Below are 17384 nucleotides of genomic sequence, written 5' to 3' on the forward strand. Positions count from 1 at the left end.
TCACACATGCACAGCCTTGTGTCACAGGTAGGATTTTCACATCCCTCACGCATGCACAGCCTTGTGTCACAGGTAGGATTTGCACATCCCTCACACTTGCACAGCCTTGTGTCACAGGTAAGATTTGCACATCCCTCACACTTGCACAGCCTTATGCCACACATAGCATTTTCACACCCCTCACACATGCACAGCCTTGTGTCACAGGTAGGATTTTCACACCCCTCACACATGCACAGCCTTGTGTCACAGGTAGGATTTGCACACCCCTCACACATGCACAGCCTTGTGTCACAGGTAGGATTTGCACACCCCTCACACATGCACAGCCATGTGTCACAGGTAGGATTTGCACACCCCTCACACATGCACAGCCTTGTGTCACAGGTAGGATTTTCACATCCCTCACACATGCACAGCCTTGTGTCACAGGTAGGATTTGCACACCCCTCACACATGCACAGCCTTGTGTCACACATAGCATTTTCACATCCCTCACACATGCACAGCCTTGTGTCACAGGTAGGATTTGCACACCCCTCACACATGCACAGCCTTGTGTCACAGGTAGGATTTTCACACCCCTCACACATGCACAGCCTTGTGTCACAGGTAGGATTTGCACATCCCTCACACATGCACAGCCTTGTGTCACAGGTAGGATTTTCACACCCCTCACACATGCACAGCCTTGTGTCACAGGTAGGATTTTCACACCCCTCACACATGCACAGCCTTGTGTCACAGGTAGGATTTTCACATCCCTCACACATGCACAGCCTTGTGTCACAGGTAGGATTTGCACATCCCTCACACATGCACAGCCTTGTGTCACAGGTAGGATTTTCACACCCCTCACACATGCACAGCCTTGTGTCACACATAGCATTTTCACACCCTTCACACATGCACAGCCTTGTGTCACAGGTAGGATTTTCACATCCCTCACGCATGCACAGCCTTGTGTCACAGGTAGGATTTGCACATCCCTCACACTTGCACAGCCTTGTGTCACAGGTAAGATTTGCACATCCCTCACACATGCACAGCCTTATGCCACACATAGCATTTTCACACCCCTCACACATGCACAGCCTTATGCCACACATAGCATTTTCACACCCCTCACACATGCACAGCCTTGTGTCACAGGTAGGATTTTCACACCCCTCACACATGCACAGCCTTGTGTCACAGGTAGGATTTGCACACCCCTCACACATGCACAGCCTTGTGTCACAGGTAGGATTTGCACACCCCTCACACATGCACAGCCTTGTGTCACAGGTAGGATTTGCACACCCCTCACACATGCACAGCCTTGTGTCACAGGTAGGATTTGCACACCCCTCACACATGCACAGCCTTGTGTCACAGGTAGGATTTGCACACCCCTCACACATGCACAGCCTTGTGTCACACATAGCATTTTCACATCCCTCACACATGCATAGCCTTGTGTCACAGGTAGGATTTGCACACCCCTCACACATGCACAGCCTTGTGTCACAGGTAGGATTTGCACACCCCTCACACATGCACAGCCTTGTGTCACAGGTAGGATTTTCACATCCCTCACACATGCACAGCCTTGTGTCACAGGTAGGATTTGCACACCCCTCACACATGCACAGCCTTGTGTCACAGGTAGGATTTGCACACCCCTCACACATGCACAGCCTTGTGTCACAGGTAGGATTTTCACATCCCTCACACATGCACAGCCTTGTGTCACAGGTAGGATTTGCACACCCCTCACACATGCACAGCCTTGTGTCACACATAGCATTTTCACATCCCTCACACATGCACAGCCTTGTGTCACACATAGCATTTTCACATCCCTCACACATGCACAGCCTTGTGTCACAGGTAGGATTTGCACACCCCTCACACATGCACAGCCTTGTGTCACAGGTAGGATTTGCACACCCCTCACACATGCACAGCCTTGTGTCACAGGTAGGATTTTCTCTAACTGATTGTGCACTACTTTTGATAGCACCAAACAAGCAGAGAGAAATGTGTGTTGAAATGCAGCTTTTTTATTGTTGCTTGAAGTCTACGAATGGTGGCTGAGAAAAACAAAGCAATAAGCTTCTAATCACTAATTTTGAGGTCCTCTCCCACTCCTAGACTCTGTGGTTGTTGCAGGCTGCGCTGCCTGCTCTCACTGCTTGGTGCAGGACCACGCTAAACAAGCCCATAGACCAGTATGGTGCGGGCCAGCCGCGAGGGTCTTCAGATGATTCAATGTGAATTATGCAGAAGCCCATTTTTATTGGTGATAATAGCCCCAGTATATACACTCAGCCAGTAGAGCACACACCTACACATTAGCATAATTAGTCAGGGACAGCCCACCACATCTGCATACATACACCCCTTGTTATTCTCGTTAGCAAAGGTCCATTATCTATTCCTTCTGAGATAAGGTGGCCAGCTGCATGTGAGAACTGAGAACCAAGAATCATAGAATCAACCAGAATGGAAAAGACTTCCAAGATCATCCAGTCCAACCTAGCACCCAGCCCTAGCCAGTCAAATAAACCATGGCACTAAGTGCCTCAGCCAGGCTTTGCTTCAACACCTCCAGGGATGGTGACTCCACCACCTCCCTGGGCAGCCCATTCCAATGCCAATCACTCTCTCTGGGAAGAACTTTCTCCTAACATCCAGCCTATACTTCCTCCGGCACAACTTGAGACTGTGTCCCCTTGTTCTATTGGTGGCTGCCTGGGAGAAGAGACCAACCCCCCCCTGGTTTGTTATTACAAGGATCTGCCTGTTGTCACTTCACTTCCTTTGCTCTCCTGCACCTGCACCCCACAACTCTTCTGCAGTCTGCATTCCCTCATGTGATAATTTTGCTGTGCCTGGAAAATTGTTGCATAGCCACTAAATTCACCTGCCATTGAGTATCCAACTCAACTACAGTAATTCTTTTTCTTTTAAAGCTATTATCCCTAAAGAATAATGCAAAAGAAAAGTGCACATAAGAACCGCTACAGTAATCCAAAGATTAATCCAAAGCCTCAGAGACGCTCTCTGAATTTTGAGACAAAGCTTTTAGCTGCACCTGAATAAAGAAAGCACTAAACTACATGATTAAAACCTTTCCTACTGTTGCTATTTGGGTGCTAAATCTAGATTTTTTTTTCATGCTTATTCATTAATCATGGTTAATTAAAAAAAAAAAAAAAAAAAGGAGAGGAAAAAAAAGAAGCCAGTTTGAGTTTCCCAGTAGATGGTCCAGTTCTATAAACTCTTCAAGGAACAATTAGGTGCAATCTGATCTGCATGTTGAAAGTTTAGATGCAAACAGACTGGATGAGGCACTTAGTGGCATGATCTACTTGATTGGACAGGGCTGGGTGATAGGTTGGACTGGATGAGCTTGGAGGTCTTATAGAATCATAGAATCATAGAATCAGTCAGGGTTGGAAAGGACCACAAGGGTCAACAAGTTCCAACCCCCCTGCCATGCCCAGGGACACCCTGCCCTACATCAGGCTGGCCACAGCCTCATCCAGCCTGGCCTTAAACACCTCCAGGCATGGGACCTCAACCACCTCCCATTCCAGGCTTTCACCACTCTCATGCTCAACAACTTCCTCCTCACATCCAGGCTGAACCTACCCATCTCCAGCTGTGATGGTTTGGGTGTTCCCTGCCCCCCCACACTTTTAGAAATCATCCAGACTAGACTCAGTCAGCTCTGGAAATATGAATGAAGCTATTTATTTACAGGTAGCACAATATACAAGCAGATATTTACAGTATATACAGTTATAGACAGAAATATAAAGGGAAAAGGTCATACAGAAACACAACAGCCCTCCCAGAAACCTGAGTTCCCAGGAGGGGCTCCCAGCCCCCCCTTCACCTTCCCCCTACCTCTCTCAACCTTATCCCAGTCCCAAGGAAGAATTGGGGTTTGGCCAACAGGTTAAGAAGCAAAGGTGGGTTAGGCCAAATGGAAGGGTGTGTTAGAGAGATGCAGCTCAGTCAGCAGCCCAAGCCAGAGTGAGAGAAAATGGTGAGAGTGTTATCTAATGTTTTCACCTTGTTCCCATGCTCCTTAGCACGACTGTGAGGGAAGTAGACATCACCACTGTTTTCCTTTCACAGCTTGTAATCTAGTTCTTCTCACCAAAACATTCTAGCTAGCTTCCAACTAGCACACCAGCTTCACTCCATTCCCCCTAGTCCTGTCACTCCCTGATAGCCTAAAAAGTCCCTCCCTAGCTTTTTTGTAGGCCCCTTTCAGATACTCAAAGGCCATCCTGGTTGATTCTATGATTCTCTGAAAAGCAGCTGCCCTAGCTGGTAAGAGCAGTGTAGTCACTTGGCCATAGCTTAGTGCATGGTAAGCTCATGAGATCACTGCAGCCAGTTTATTGCTTGGTAGTTTCAGTGAAACCAAAAGACTGTTTGTCCTTGTCACCTGAGGTATGATTAATTAGTGATGACTTTCAGAAATGGTAAATGCTTGTCCTTGATAATGGATCAGAATGTAACAATGAAATTAATTTAACACTCATTATGAGAATGCTTCTGCAAAACTCTGGAGGAAAATCTGCAGAAAGTGTGTCTCTTATTATGCAGGTTCTGTTCTGAGTGCTTCTGAGCTTCTCAACCTTCTGGCTACTCAGAGAGGAACACAGATGGTAACTGCATTCACTTTGGTGTTGGGCGTCTACTGACCTTATTAACTTTCAGAATGAGGAAGCAGCAAAATCGTGGTTGTCACCATGGCTGGAGTAGCACTGCAAGCTTCAATTCTCGATGAAGACTGAAGGAATTTCCTGCCTGTCACAGAAATTCGTCACTGAAGCCTCCTTGGTGAGATGTGTCAATTGTGAAGAGACATATAGAATGGTTTATGTTGGAAGGGACCTTGAAGACCATCTAATTCCATTGGCAGGGATACCTAGGCCAGTTTGCACAAGGCCTCATCCAACTTGGCCTTGAACACCTCTTGGGGGGGCAGTGGGACATCTACAACCTCCTGTGCAACCTATCCTAGTGTCTTACTACCCTCACTCTAAAGAATTTACAGTGAGATGTTTTCAAGGTATGCAGAGAGGAGTCAAATGTGAAAAGTATGCAGTAGAATCATAGAACCATAGAATAGAATCATAGAATCAACCAGGTTGGAAGAGACCTCCAAGATCAGCCAGTCCAACCTAGCACCCAGCCCTGGCCAATCAACCAGACCATGGCAACAATTGCCTCATTCTGTCTTCTCTTCAACACCTCCAGGGACAGCGACTCCACCACCTCCCTGGGCAGCCCATTCCAATGCCAATCACTCTCTCTGCCAACAACTTCCTCCTAACATCCAGCCTAGACCTCCCCCTCAGCATAACTTGAGACTGTGTCCCCTTGTTCTGTTGCTGGTTGCCTGGCAGAAGAGACCAACCCCCTCCTGGCTACAATGTCCCATTGCAGAAAGCAATGAGGGCAGCCCTGAGCCTCCTCTTCTGCAGGCTGCACACCCCAAGCTCCCTCAGCCTCTCCTCATAGGGTTTGTGCTCCAGGCCTTTCACCAGCTTTGTTGCCCTTCTCTGGACACCTTCCAGCATGTGAAACTAATGATTGGACTTAATGTGCTTGAAGGTCTTTTCCAATCTAAGAAATTCTGTGCTTCTGTTACAAAAGTCTTTAAATTCAGTTTTTCCTTTCCCTCTGGATAGGGTGGGAAATCCACTCAGAATCATTTTCTTATTAACAGGGATTCAGGAAAAAAAAACTTAGTTTTAACGACTTGGAATGTTGCATTCTACCTTTCAGCATTTCTCTTCAGTCACTCACACAGATGGACTACAGCTCCCATGAGGAAGATTCCAAGGGGAAGTTACCATTGCACTAAGACATCTACTGTCTGAAAGGTTTATTAAACTCCTTTTCCTTAGAAGATAAAAAATGTCATGTTACATATTCTAGGAAAATATTTACTTGACTTTTTGTCTGCTTTGCAGCATGCAGTGGAAGCTTTTGAATATTAGCAAAAACTTAGAGAGCTAAAATAGAATGCTAGCCAGGAATAGGTACATCAGCAAAATCACCCAAGCTAAAGGATATAGGCAACATGCTGTGAAAAAAAGCAACACCCAACAACAAACAAAAAACCAGAAACAAACAAGAAACACAAAGAAAAAAAACTCCCACCACTGTAAATTTGCTTCTTGTTCTGGGCCCCTCAATTCAAGAGAGATGTTGAGGTGCTGGAAGGTGTCCAGAGAAGGGCAATGAAGCTGGTGAGGGGCCTGGGCACAGCCCTGTGAGAAGAGGCTGAGGGAGCTGGGGGTGTGCAGCCTGCAGAAGAGGAGGCTCAGGGCAGACCTCATTGCTGTCTGCAACTACCTGAAGGGAGGCTGTAGCCAGGTGGGGTTGATCTCTTCTCCCAGGCAAGCAGCAATAGAACAAGGGGACACAGTCTCAAGTTGTGCTGGAGGAGGTCTAGGCTGGATGTTAGGAGGAAGTTGTTGGCAGAGAGAGTGATTGGCATTGGAATGGGCTGCCCAGGGAGGTGGTAGAGGCACTGTGCCTGGAGGTGTTGAAGCAAAGCCTGGCTGAGGCACTTAGTGCCATGGTCTAGTTGACTGGATAGCGTTGGGTGCTAGGTTGGACTGGATGATCTTGGAGGTCTCTTCCAACCTGGTTGGTTCTATGATTCTATGATTCTCAATACATTTCTCAGAGCAATGTTGGTTGTAGCATGGTAAACACAGCTACAGAGACACAGAATCAACCAGGTTGGAAATGACCTCTGGGATCTAGGGTAGGGTGTCCCTGGCCATTTCAGGGGGGTTGGAACTACATGATCCTTGTGGTCCCTTCCAACCCTGACTGATTCTATGTTTCTTTGATTCTATGATCATTGAGTCCAACCTATCACCTAACCCTTCAAATTAACTGAACCATGGCACTAAATGCCTCAGCCAGCCTCCTCTTAAAAACCTCCAGGGATGGTGACTCCACCACCTCCCTGGGCAGCCCATTCCAATGGCAATCACTCTTGCTGTGAAGAACTACTTGTGGAGATTTCTTCCAAGGCATCCCATTCTATGATGCTATGAGTGAAGCAGTTTTCCTCCTTCGGTTTTTAGGAGGAGTTCTGATGTTATTTTTTTCCCTCTTCAAAGCTGAGATCTTTTTACTCAATGTACACGTTTGGCAGGCTGTATCCAAGCAGGAGGTGTTGTAGGAAAGAGTGATTTAAAAAGGAATTCAATATTTCAGCCTTGTTACCTCTGCTGATATATCTCTGCCTTTAGTCTTGACCAAGAATTTTAGTCTTGATTGATCAACACTTTATATTTTGTTTCTCCTGCTGTTTACTAATGAACTACTAATTTCTCCTTATTGAGTTGCTAATGAGTTCTCCTTAATCTCAAGAATGTCTTTCACCTGAAAGAGGATGTTTTGGCTGAGGACTACAGATACTCCAGCTACATTTCCAGAATTCTCTCCTTACTTCTGCTCATTAAAAGTGACTGTTAGGTTATATGCTAAAGCTCCTCTGCACATCCACCAAAGAGCTCAGAGAGAGAATGGCAATACTACTTAAATAGCACCAACTGGGATGCTCCCAATCAGAGAATCAACCAGGTTGGAAGAGACCTCCAAGATCATCCAGGCCAACCTATCACTCAGCCCTAGCCAATCAACTAGACCATGGCACTAAGTGCCTCAGCCAGGCTTTTCTTCAACACCTCCAGGGATGGCAACTCCACCACCTCCCTGGGCAGCCCATTCCAATGCCAATCACTCTCTCTGTGAAGAACTTCCTCCTAACATCCAGCCTATACTTCCCCTGGCACAACTTGAGACTGTGTCCCCTTGTTCTATTGCTGGTTGGTAAGACCTGCTCTCAGTCTTCTCTAGATTAAACAGCCCCAGGTTTCTCAGTCTTTCTTCATAAGAGAGATGTCCAAAACCTGCAGTCATCCTTGTAGCCTCCACTGGACTCTCTCCAGCAAATCTCTGTCTCTCTTGAATTGGGGAGCCCAAATCTGGACACAGTATTCCAGGTATGGTCTCATAGAGACAGAGTAGAGGGAGAGGAAAACCTTCCTAAACCTGCTCATACATCACTGTGGTGTAAGGAAAGATTTCTGGCAACTTTCCCAGGCTGTTTTAAGGTTTCATTGACTGAGGATATGGTGCTGACAGGTGGCATAGCTTCTTTTTTTTATATTCCCTATTGAATTACTATAATTTCTTCAGTGGAAATTGTGGGTTTGTTCATCTGAAGAAAAATAGTCGAAATAATTGAGTGAGGGAGTGAAAAAACTCAAGTGTACATAAATATGGTCAGAAGTAAAGCAACCAGAATACTGCCACCCTGCTGTCTGATCAAACTTTTGTATTGGCACATTTCCACCCTTTACAAGGGAGAGGAGAATCACCTATCAAAGTTACTGCAGGCATTCCAAAGTCAAGGGTGCACAAAATCTCATTCTAACTAACCTTGGTATTTCATTCTCAATGTAGAAAATCCACCATCCTGAATTGTTACTCTTCTCTAACACCAGGTAAAAACCACAGCTGATTGCAGCAGTCAAGTGCTAAATGAGACTTTTGCAATACTTTGTCAGATGCTATCAAGATTTTGCTGTCATTCTGCTGAAGGAAAACAAGCATTAAGGCAAATTTTATCTGTTCTGACCAAAAAAATATTAAGAGAAAAAGACATTTTTCATCCTGCAATTTATCAGCTGTTAGAATAAACACGTCCAACAGCAGCACATTTGTCTTTGTACCTTCCAGGATCTCAACATCTCTCTTGAATTGAGAAGCCCAGAACTGGACGCAGGACTCAAGGTGTGGCCTGACCAGTGCTTAGTACAGGAATAGAAGAACCTCCCTTGTCCTACTGGCCACACTGTTCCTCATCCAGGCCAGGATGCCATTGGCTCTCCTGCCCACCTGGACACACTGCTGGCTCATCTTCAGCTACTCTCTACCAGTACTCCCAGATCCCTTTCTTCCTGGCTGCTCTCAGCCACTCTGTCCCCAGCCTGTAGTGCTGCTTGGGGTTGTTGTGGCCAAAGTGCAGAACTCTGCACTTGGCCTTGTTCAATCTCATCCCATTGGCCTCTGCCCTCAGCCATCCTTTCTGTTAAGGTTGCTCTGCAGGGGTCCCTTACCCTCCCAAAGCTCCACACCTGCCCCTATCTTGGTGTCATCTGCAAACTTACTGATGTTGGACTCAATCCCCTTGTCCAGATCATCAATAAAATTATTGAACAGGACTGGGCCCAGCACTGATCCTTGGGGAATACCACTTGTGACAGCTGCCAGCTGGATGTGGCACCATTCACCACCACTTTCTGGGCCCAGCCTTTTCATCCAGTTCTTGACTTATATCAGAGTAAATCTGTCCAAGCCATGAGCTGCCAGCTTTGCCAGGAGCTTCTTGTAGCAGATGGTGTCAAAGGCTTTGCTGAAGTCCAGGTAGACTACACCCACAGCCTGCCCCACATTCACCAGGCAAAGAACCTGATCATAAAAGGAGATCAGGTTGGTGAAGCAGGTCCTGCCCTTCTTAAACCCATGCTGGCTGGGCCTGAAGATTGAATTTGTGTTTGCCTTGGCCTGCCTGCATGCCCTCAGCATTAGAATGTGTACAGATAACTACACTTTGAAGAGATTAGCAGAGGTTTTTGAAGAGTGGTGTGCTGGAGGTGTGTGTTATTCCTGTAGACACCTTGGAAGCTCTTAGCAGTGTCTCTCTACTAGAAAGTGCCTAAGTAGTGATTTATTACCCATTCTTAACTGTTGTTCATTGCTGCAAAAGAATGAGCAGGAGAGCTGGGAATCCAACTGTAATGCTGCAGTTGTAGCATATTCTTTATGCTGGGCTGAGACTGAGAAACAGCTTCAAGACAGTTGGCTGCTGTAGTTTTACTAAGTAGCGTCTAGGGGCTGTTAGAAAGGAAATTTCTGTTCTCATGCATGTAATCAGTTGAAGGATAATATGAGTGACTAGCAGTAAGATATGGCATCTTTTCATCTTTGGTTTAATGGAAGTTGATGTTGAAGAAGCATTTAAGAGCTTTGAATGCCTTGCTGTAGCCTCTAACAGTAAATATTATACAACAAGGACAAGGGTAGAGTCTTGCATCTGGAAAAGAAAAACCCCATGGACCAGTATAGGTTAGAGAGTGAACTGTTAGAGAGCAGTGAGGGGGAAAAGGACCTGGGGAGCCTGATGGACAGAAGGATGACCATGGGACAGCTATGTGTCCTTGTGGCCAAGAAGACCAGTGGCATCCTGGGGTATAGTAGAAGGGGTGTGGTTAGTAGGCCAAGAGAGGTTCTCTTCCCCCTCTACTCTGCCCTGGTTAGGCTGCATCTGGAATGTTGTATCCAGTCCTGGGCCCCTCATTTCAAGAAAGACCTCAGGGAACTGCTTGATAAAGTCCAGAGGAGAGCCACAAAGATGGTGAAGGCAGTGGAACATCTCCCTGCTAAGAAAAGGCTAAGGGAGCTGGGGCTCTTTAGCTTGGAGAAGAAGAACCTGAGGGGTGACCTCATTCATGTCTATAAAGTGAGGGCAGTGTGTCAGGAGGATGGGACCATTGGTGATGTCCAATGATATGACAAGGGGCAATGGGTGCAAGGTGGAGCAGAGGAGGTTTCATGTGAATATGAGGAAAAAGCTTTTCCTTGTGAGAGTGACAGAGCTCTGAAACTGCTTAGAAAGGTTGTGGAGCCTCTGCTGGAGATATTAAAAACCCATCTGGATGTGTTCCTGTGTGACCTGTTCTAGGTGACCCTGCTCTGACTGGGGGGTTGGAGTCAGTGATCATTTGAGGAGCCTTCCAACCCCTTGCATCCTGTGATTCACTGATATTATGGTACCACTTATATGAATTTGCCACCACACTTGAAGTATGTGAGAATTTACTCTCAAAAGGGAGTCACAGTCCTCCCAAAATGGTACTTCCATCGATTCAGACAGAATAATCCTCTAGCTAGTTCACTAACAACTATCATAGCCAATTGCTGCTACATATGGACAAATTCTGGGGAGTCAAGAATCTCTCTCTCTCCTATTTGTTACCATCAGAACAGTTAGTACTTTAGCAGTATCACTGCACACTGGTTTTCTAATAGCTGCCTATTAAACAGTGAAAACATAAACCAAGAAAATTATCACTAATGATTCTGAAAGTGCTAAGGATAAATTAATTACTGAGTTCAATCTGACTTTTAAAAGCTATATTTACTCCTATGATAGTCAACAGTTGAAGACATGTTAAAACTGAACACAAGAACCAGTTCTATTTAATTGTAGGTTACCTTCATAGAATCATAGAATCAAGCAGATTGGAAGAGACCTCCAAGATCATCCAGTCCAACCTAGCACCCAGCCCCGGCCAATCAACTAGACCATGGAACTAAATGCCTCATCCAGTCTTTCCCTCCACACCTCCAGGGGCAGCTACTCCACTACAAGCCTAAGAAACACCTGCAAATTCCAGAGTTTATGATAGTTCTTACATGAATGCATTTTCTGTTATAAAAATCTATCTAAAACCACCAGATGATAGTACCAAGGTTGGAAGTAGGCTTTAAAGAAGAAAAAATACTTGCCTGACTATCTAACTAACTACCAATGATGAAGGGAGGCTGTAGTCAGGTGGCGGTTGGTCTCTTCTCTCAGGCAACCACAAATAGAACAAGGGGACACAGCTTCAAATTGTGCAGGGGGAAGTACAGGCTGGATGTTAGGAGGAAATTCTTCACAGAGAGAATTATTGGCATTGGAATGGGCTGCCCAGGGAGGTGGTGGAGTCACTGTCCCTGGAGGTGTTGAAGAAAAGCCTGGCTGAGACACTTAGTGCCATGATCTAGTTGACTGGATAGGGTTGGGTGCTAGGTTGGACTGGATGATCTTGGAGGTCTCTTCCAACCTGGTTGATTCTATGATTCTATGATTCTAAGTGCTCTCTGGCCACCCTGTTCCAATGTCTCACCACTGTTACCCTAAAGAATTTCTTCCTGATCTGCAGTCTAAATCTACCCTCCTATAGTCAGCAATTTCTGCATTGTCTGTGATTTCCATGGCTTGGGTACATCTGAGAGCTGTGATATTATTTGTCACCTTATGTTTTTCAATTAAGGTGTAAAGAGAGATAAGGTTAAAGAGTTCCCTGCTGTCTGATTTTTTCCCAAGGTGAATGGATGATGAAATCCCATATTCTTGTTCATTCCACTTGGATTTTGAATCTATTTGTGCTATCAGATATTGATGTTTTCTCCTGCAGCCCTCCTTCCAGGCCATGTGCAATTCACTGGCGGTTAAGGACTGCGAAGAGCTGTACTCCACTTACTCCACTTTTCTGCTTGCTGCTAGGACTTAGAGATGGTTAACAGATTAATCCTATGCTGGAGGAGGAGTAGTATATGTACAGCACTTTTTCTGAAGCAGATGATTGGATTTTTGGCACAGTCTAAGCCAGCCCATGCAGAATTGCAGAGTTCCCTTGAGTAAATACTCACACCAAAGCACTTGACAAGGCACCGTGCAGCAAACTATTTCTAGACCTTCACAGACAGGATGAAATGTGCATTGATTTAACTTGCAGTTGTCTAGAATAGGAATGTCACAGTACAATAGTCCCAATTGAATGTACTTTTACATGTACAGTAGAGAGAGAACACTCCAGTCTCTGATACAGACAGAACAATTTCATGCCGTACCCAGGAGTGCATGACTCATTGGTCTTAGCCGCTTCTTTTGCATCAATCGGTGTGCTTGTTTAAAGAGAATAGTGCAATTGAGAGGGTGCTCTGCTAACTGAAATCCCACTGCTTTTCTTTTATGCCTCATCCTTGCCAGGGCAAAAATATCTGACCTGACAGAGAAGAAAATGTGCCGTTAAACTGTTCAGCATTGTGTACTGCGCAGAGCCAGATGCATCCCTCTGGTCGTGACACTGAGATATGCAGTGTGAGGAAGAAAACTGCTTTGTTTGAAGAACAATTGCTTTGTATTGCTTTGTATCTCCTAAACTGTGCTTCATAATGAATATGAATGCTGATGTGCTTCTCTGTTCTGTAAAGCCAGGAAGAGAGGTCAGTACCTGCCTGGTTTACATCATGTAGATCCTAGCTTACGTTAATGATGCACCACTCAATGCAGATCCACTTGTGCCATGATTTCAGGTGAAGCCTTTGAATGTACTTGTGAAGTAATCCACTCAAAGGAAGCAAAAGCTGGCTCTCATTTCTTACTTCATAGATTCACAGAATGCATTGGGTTGGAAGGGACCCTCAAAGGTCATTGTGTCCAGCACTCCTGCAGTCAGCAAGGACATCTCTAACTAGATCATGTCGCTCAGGGCCCCATCAAGTTTGACTTTGAATGTCTCCAGGGATGTGGCCTCAACTCCGGGCAGACTATTCCAGTGTTTCACCACTCTAACTGTGAAGTACTTCCTCCTAATGTCCAACCTGAATCTCCCCTGCTCCAGTTTCAAACCATTGCCCCTCATTCTATTACTACAAACCCTTCTAAACAGTCCCTCCCTAGCCTTCCTGTAGGTGCCTTTGAGATGTTGAAATTCAGCTCTAAGGTCTCCCCTGAGCCTTCTCTTCTCCATGCCAAACTGCCCCAACTCTCTCAACCTGCCTTCATAGGAGAGGTTCTCCAGCCTTTCTATCATCTTGGTGCCCCTTGTGTGGATCCACTCCAGCAGGTTCATGTCCTTCTTGTGTTGAGAGCACCAGAGCTGGACACAGCTCTGCAGGTGAGGTCTCACCAGAGCAGAGTAGCATGGTCCAAAGACTGAATGTATTTTTAATAGTTTGCAATTATTAAAGAGCAAACCAGAATATGTCCTTGAATCATCTCTCCCAGTTTCCAGCTTTTTTTGCTCCTTTGTTTATTTTCCTCCTTTGCTACAGGAGTAGCCACATTTCTCCTTCTTACAGTAAATGTCAGAAGGATGCTGTATGGGAGAGCATATAGGTCAGATCCCTGACAAGCTGATTGCTAATCAATATGGCAAGAGTTTGAAGGAATTTGATGAGTGTTCTGTGTTCTGCATTCTTTTGTATCAACGTGTTTAGCATGCCTGTTACAAAATTTAGATCCTTCTGCAAGCTGTTAAAGCCCAGGGCATGATTTCATTTGATCTTGATTTGACAATCTTAAAAATAATTTTGATGAATGACTTCACCTTTGATGTCATCAATAAACATAAGCAGTTTGAAGTGAATATATTTTACTGAGTGGATGGATATTGGATAGGAGAGCAGAGCTGGTGACAAATAAACTCAGTACAATTTATAGGAAGGGGTAAATTTTTGTTGCATCACAAAAAGACAGATTTGATTTGATTTGATTTGATTTAACCAGGTTGGAAGAGACCTCCAAAATCAGCCAGTCCAACCTAGCACCCAGCCCTAGCCAGTCAACTAGACCATGGCACTAAGTGCCTCAGCCAGGCTTTGCTTGAAGACCTCCAGGGATGGTGACTCCACCACCTCCCTGGGCAGCCCATTCCAATGCCAATCACTCTCTCTGACAACAACTTCCTCCTAACAGCCAGCCTAGACCTCCCCTGACACAGCCTGAGACTGTGTCCCCTTGTTCTGTTGCTGTTTGCCTGGCAGAAGAGACCAACCCCACCTGGCTACAGCCTCCCTTCAGGTAGTCGTAGACAGCGATGAGGTCACCCCTGAGCCTCTTCTTCTCCAGGCTGTTCTTCAGTTGGAGAGCCCAGAACTGGACACAATATTCCAGATGTGGTCTAACTAGGGCTGAGTAGAGGGGTAGGAAAACCTCCCTAAATCTGCTGGTCACACTCTTAACACACCCCTTCCTAGCCACCAGGGCACATTGCTATCCCACTGATAACTTATTATCTACCAGGACTTCAAGGACCTTCTCTGCAGAGCTAGTCTCCAGCAGGTCAACCCCTCACCAGTACTGGTGCATGGTGGTGTTCCTCCCCTGGTGCAGGACTCTACATTTAGCCTTGTTGAACTTCATGAAGTTAGTCTTTTGCTCAGCTGTCCAACCTGTCCAGGTCTCCCTGAATGGCAGCACAGCCTGATGGAAATATATTTATCCAAAAATTCTCCTGGCAAGAGTGGGTGAGATGAGAATAAACTTTCATGTCCTGGGCTCTTTTTCTTGGTGTTCATTTATTGATCACAGGATCAGAAACCTTCAGAAAATAGCAAACCATGTTCAGCACCACTGTCAAAACTCACCAGAGGAAAGAGGGGTGAAAAAAAGACCAAACAAGCTGTGTGAATGTACAGCTTTGGTTTATAGTGCCAAAACTTGGTGTTGTGAGCTTCCTGGTGATGAATAGTTTGCTAAAAACAAAACTAAAATCATTTTTGCACCTGTAATTTCTAGTTTCAGAAGGAATCCTCTCTATGTTCATGTCTCTATTTTTGTTCTTGCCCATCTCTTTTCCAGCTAGAAGAAAAGGAGGTGCTTGAAAGTGAAATACATTATGCTTCATGCTTTCAGCATTCTCCCTTCCTTTCTGCAGGGTGTGGTAAGACCTCTCTACAAGCTGCAGTGTACTTTCAGATGAAAGATGTTGCAGACTGTCAGGATAACTCAGTCTGCAAGGGGCCTCAGAAGGTCTCTATCCAGCCTCATGCTCACAGCACTGAGGTCAGATCAGGTTGTCCAGAGCCTGACCCAGATAGAGCTCAGAAAACTGTGAGGATGGAAATGGCACAATCTCACTGGACAGAACCATAGTACAGTTGATGCTGAAAGAGACCTCTGACACCCAACCACTCATCCAGAGCTCACAATCCCACCACTCTACCACCCCCCTGGGCAGCCTGTTCCAGCACCTGAGAACCCATTCTAGAAAGACATTTTTCCTAATATCCAATACAAATCTCTCCTGACTCAACTTGAGGACATTTCCTCATGTCCTGTCCCTTAGATTCATAGATTCATAGATTCATAGAATGCACTGGGTTGGAAGGGACCTTTACAGGTCATCTAGTCCAACCCTCCCTGCAGTAAGTAGGGATATCCCCAGCTAGATCAGGTTGCTCAGACTCTCATCAAGCCTGACATATGGTAGTTTTAGGCAGGAATTTGAAAGAATACAATAAAGTAAGATTCTGAGTATGCACATGGCAGTGTTTCCAGACAGAAAAAGTAGTTGCAATTGAGAAGAAACCAACCACCACCTGGCTCCAGCCTCTTTTGAGGTAGTTGTGGAGGGCAATGCATTTTCCCCTCAGTCCTCTGTTTTGAAGGTCTTCCCTCAGACATTCTTCATACGACACAATCAAGACCCTTCACCAGTTTTGTTGCCCTTCTCTGGACATGCTCCAGCTCCTCAAAAGTCATTTTTTGGAACGAGGGGCCCAAAAATGAGCCCTGTATTGGCTCCAGCCCCTCAAAAGTCATTTTTGGAATGAGGGGCCCAAAACTGAGCCCTGTATTGGAGGTTTGTTGAGTGGAGGGCAACAATCACATTGCTCGACCTGCTGGCCATGCTACACCTGATACAAGCCAGGATGCCTTTGGCCTTCTGGGCTACCCAAGCACACTGCTGATTCACAGTCAGCCATGAGATTATAGGGCAAGTAAAACTGTCTCTCGTGTTTCAACTGCAGTGTGTAGCTATTCTGATGCTGCTCTTACCTAACACACCACTACAGAGGGTCCCCTGCAGAGGGACCTGGACAGGCTGGATGGGTGGGCAGAGGCCAATGGGATGAGATTGAACAAGGCCAAGTGCAGGGTTCTGCACTTTGGCCACATCAACCCCAAGCAGCACTACAGGCTGGGGACTGAGTGGCTGGAGAGCAGCCAGGAGGAAAGGGACCTGGGGGTACTGATAGATAGTAAGCTGAAGATGAGCCAGCAGTGTGCCCAGGTGGCCAAGAGAGCCCATGGCATCCTGGCCTGCATCAGGAACAGTGTGGCCAGCAGGACAAGGGAGGTTCTTCTTCCCCTGTACTCAGCACTGGTCAGGCCACACCTTGAGTGCTGTGTCCAGTTCTGGGCCCCTCAATTCAAGAAAGATGTTGAGGTGCTGGAACATGTCCAGAGAAGGGCAACAAAGCTGGTGAGGGGCCTGGAGCACAAATCCTATGAGGAGAGGTTGAGGGAGCTGGGCCTGTTTAGCCTGGAGAAGAGGAGGCTCAGGGGTGATCTTATTACTGTCTACAACTACCTGAAGGGGCATTGTAGCCAGGTGGGGGGTGGCCTCTTCTCCCAGGCAAGCAGCAATAGAACAAGGGGACACAGTCTCAAGTTGTGCCAGGGTAGGTATAGGCTGGATGTTAGGAAGAAGTTCTTCACAGAGAGAGTGATTTCCCATTGGAATGGGCTGCCCAGGGAGGTGGTGGAGGCACCGTCCCTGGAGGTC

Source organism: Pogoniulus pusillus, chromosome 8 (assembly GCF_015220805.1).
Source record: "Pogoniulus pusillus isolate bPogPus1 chromosome 8, bPogPus1.pri, whole genome shotgun sequence".
Lineage (NCBI taxonomy): Eukaryota > Metazoa > Chordata > Aves > Piciformes > Lybiidae > Pogoniulus > Pogoniulus pusillus.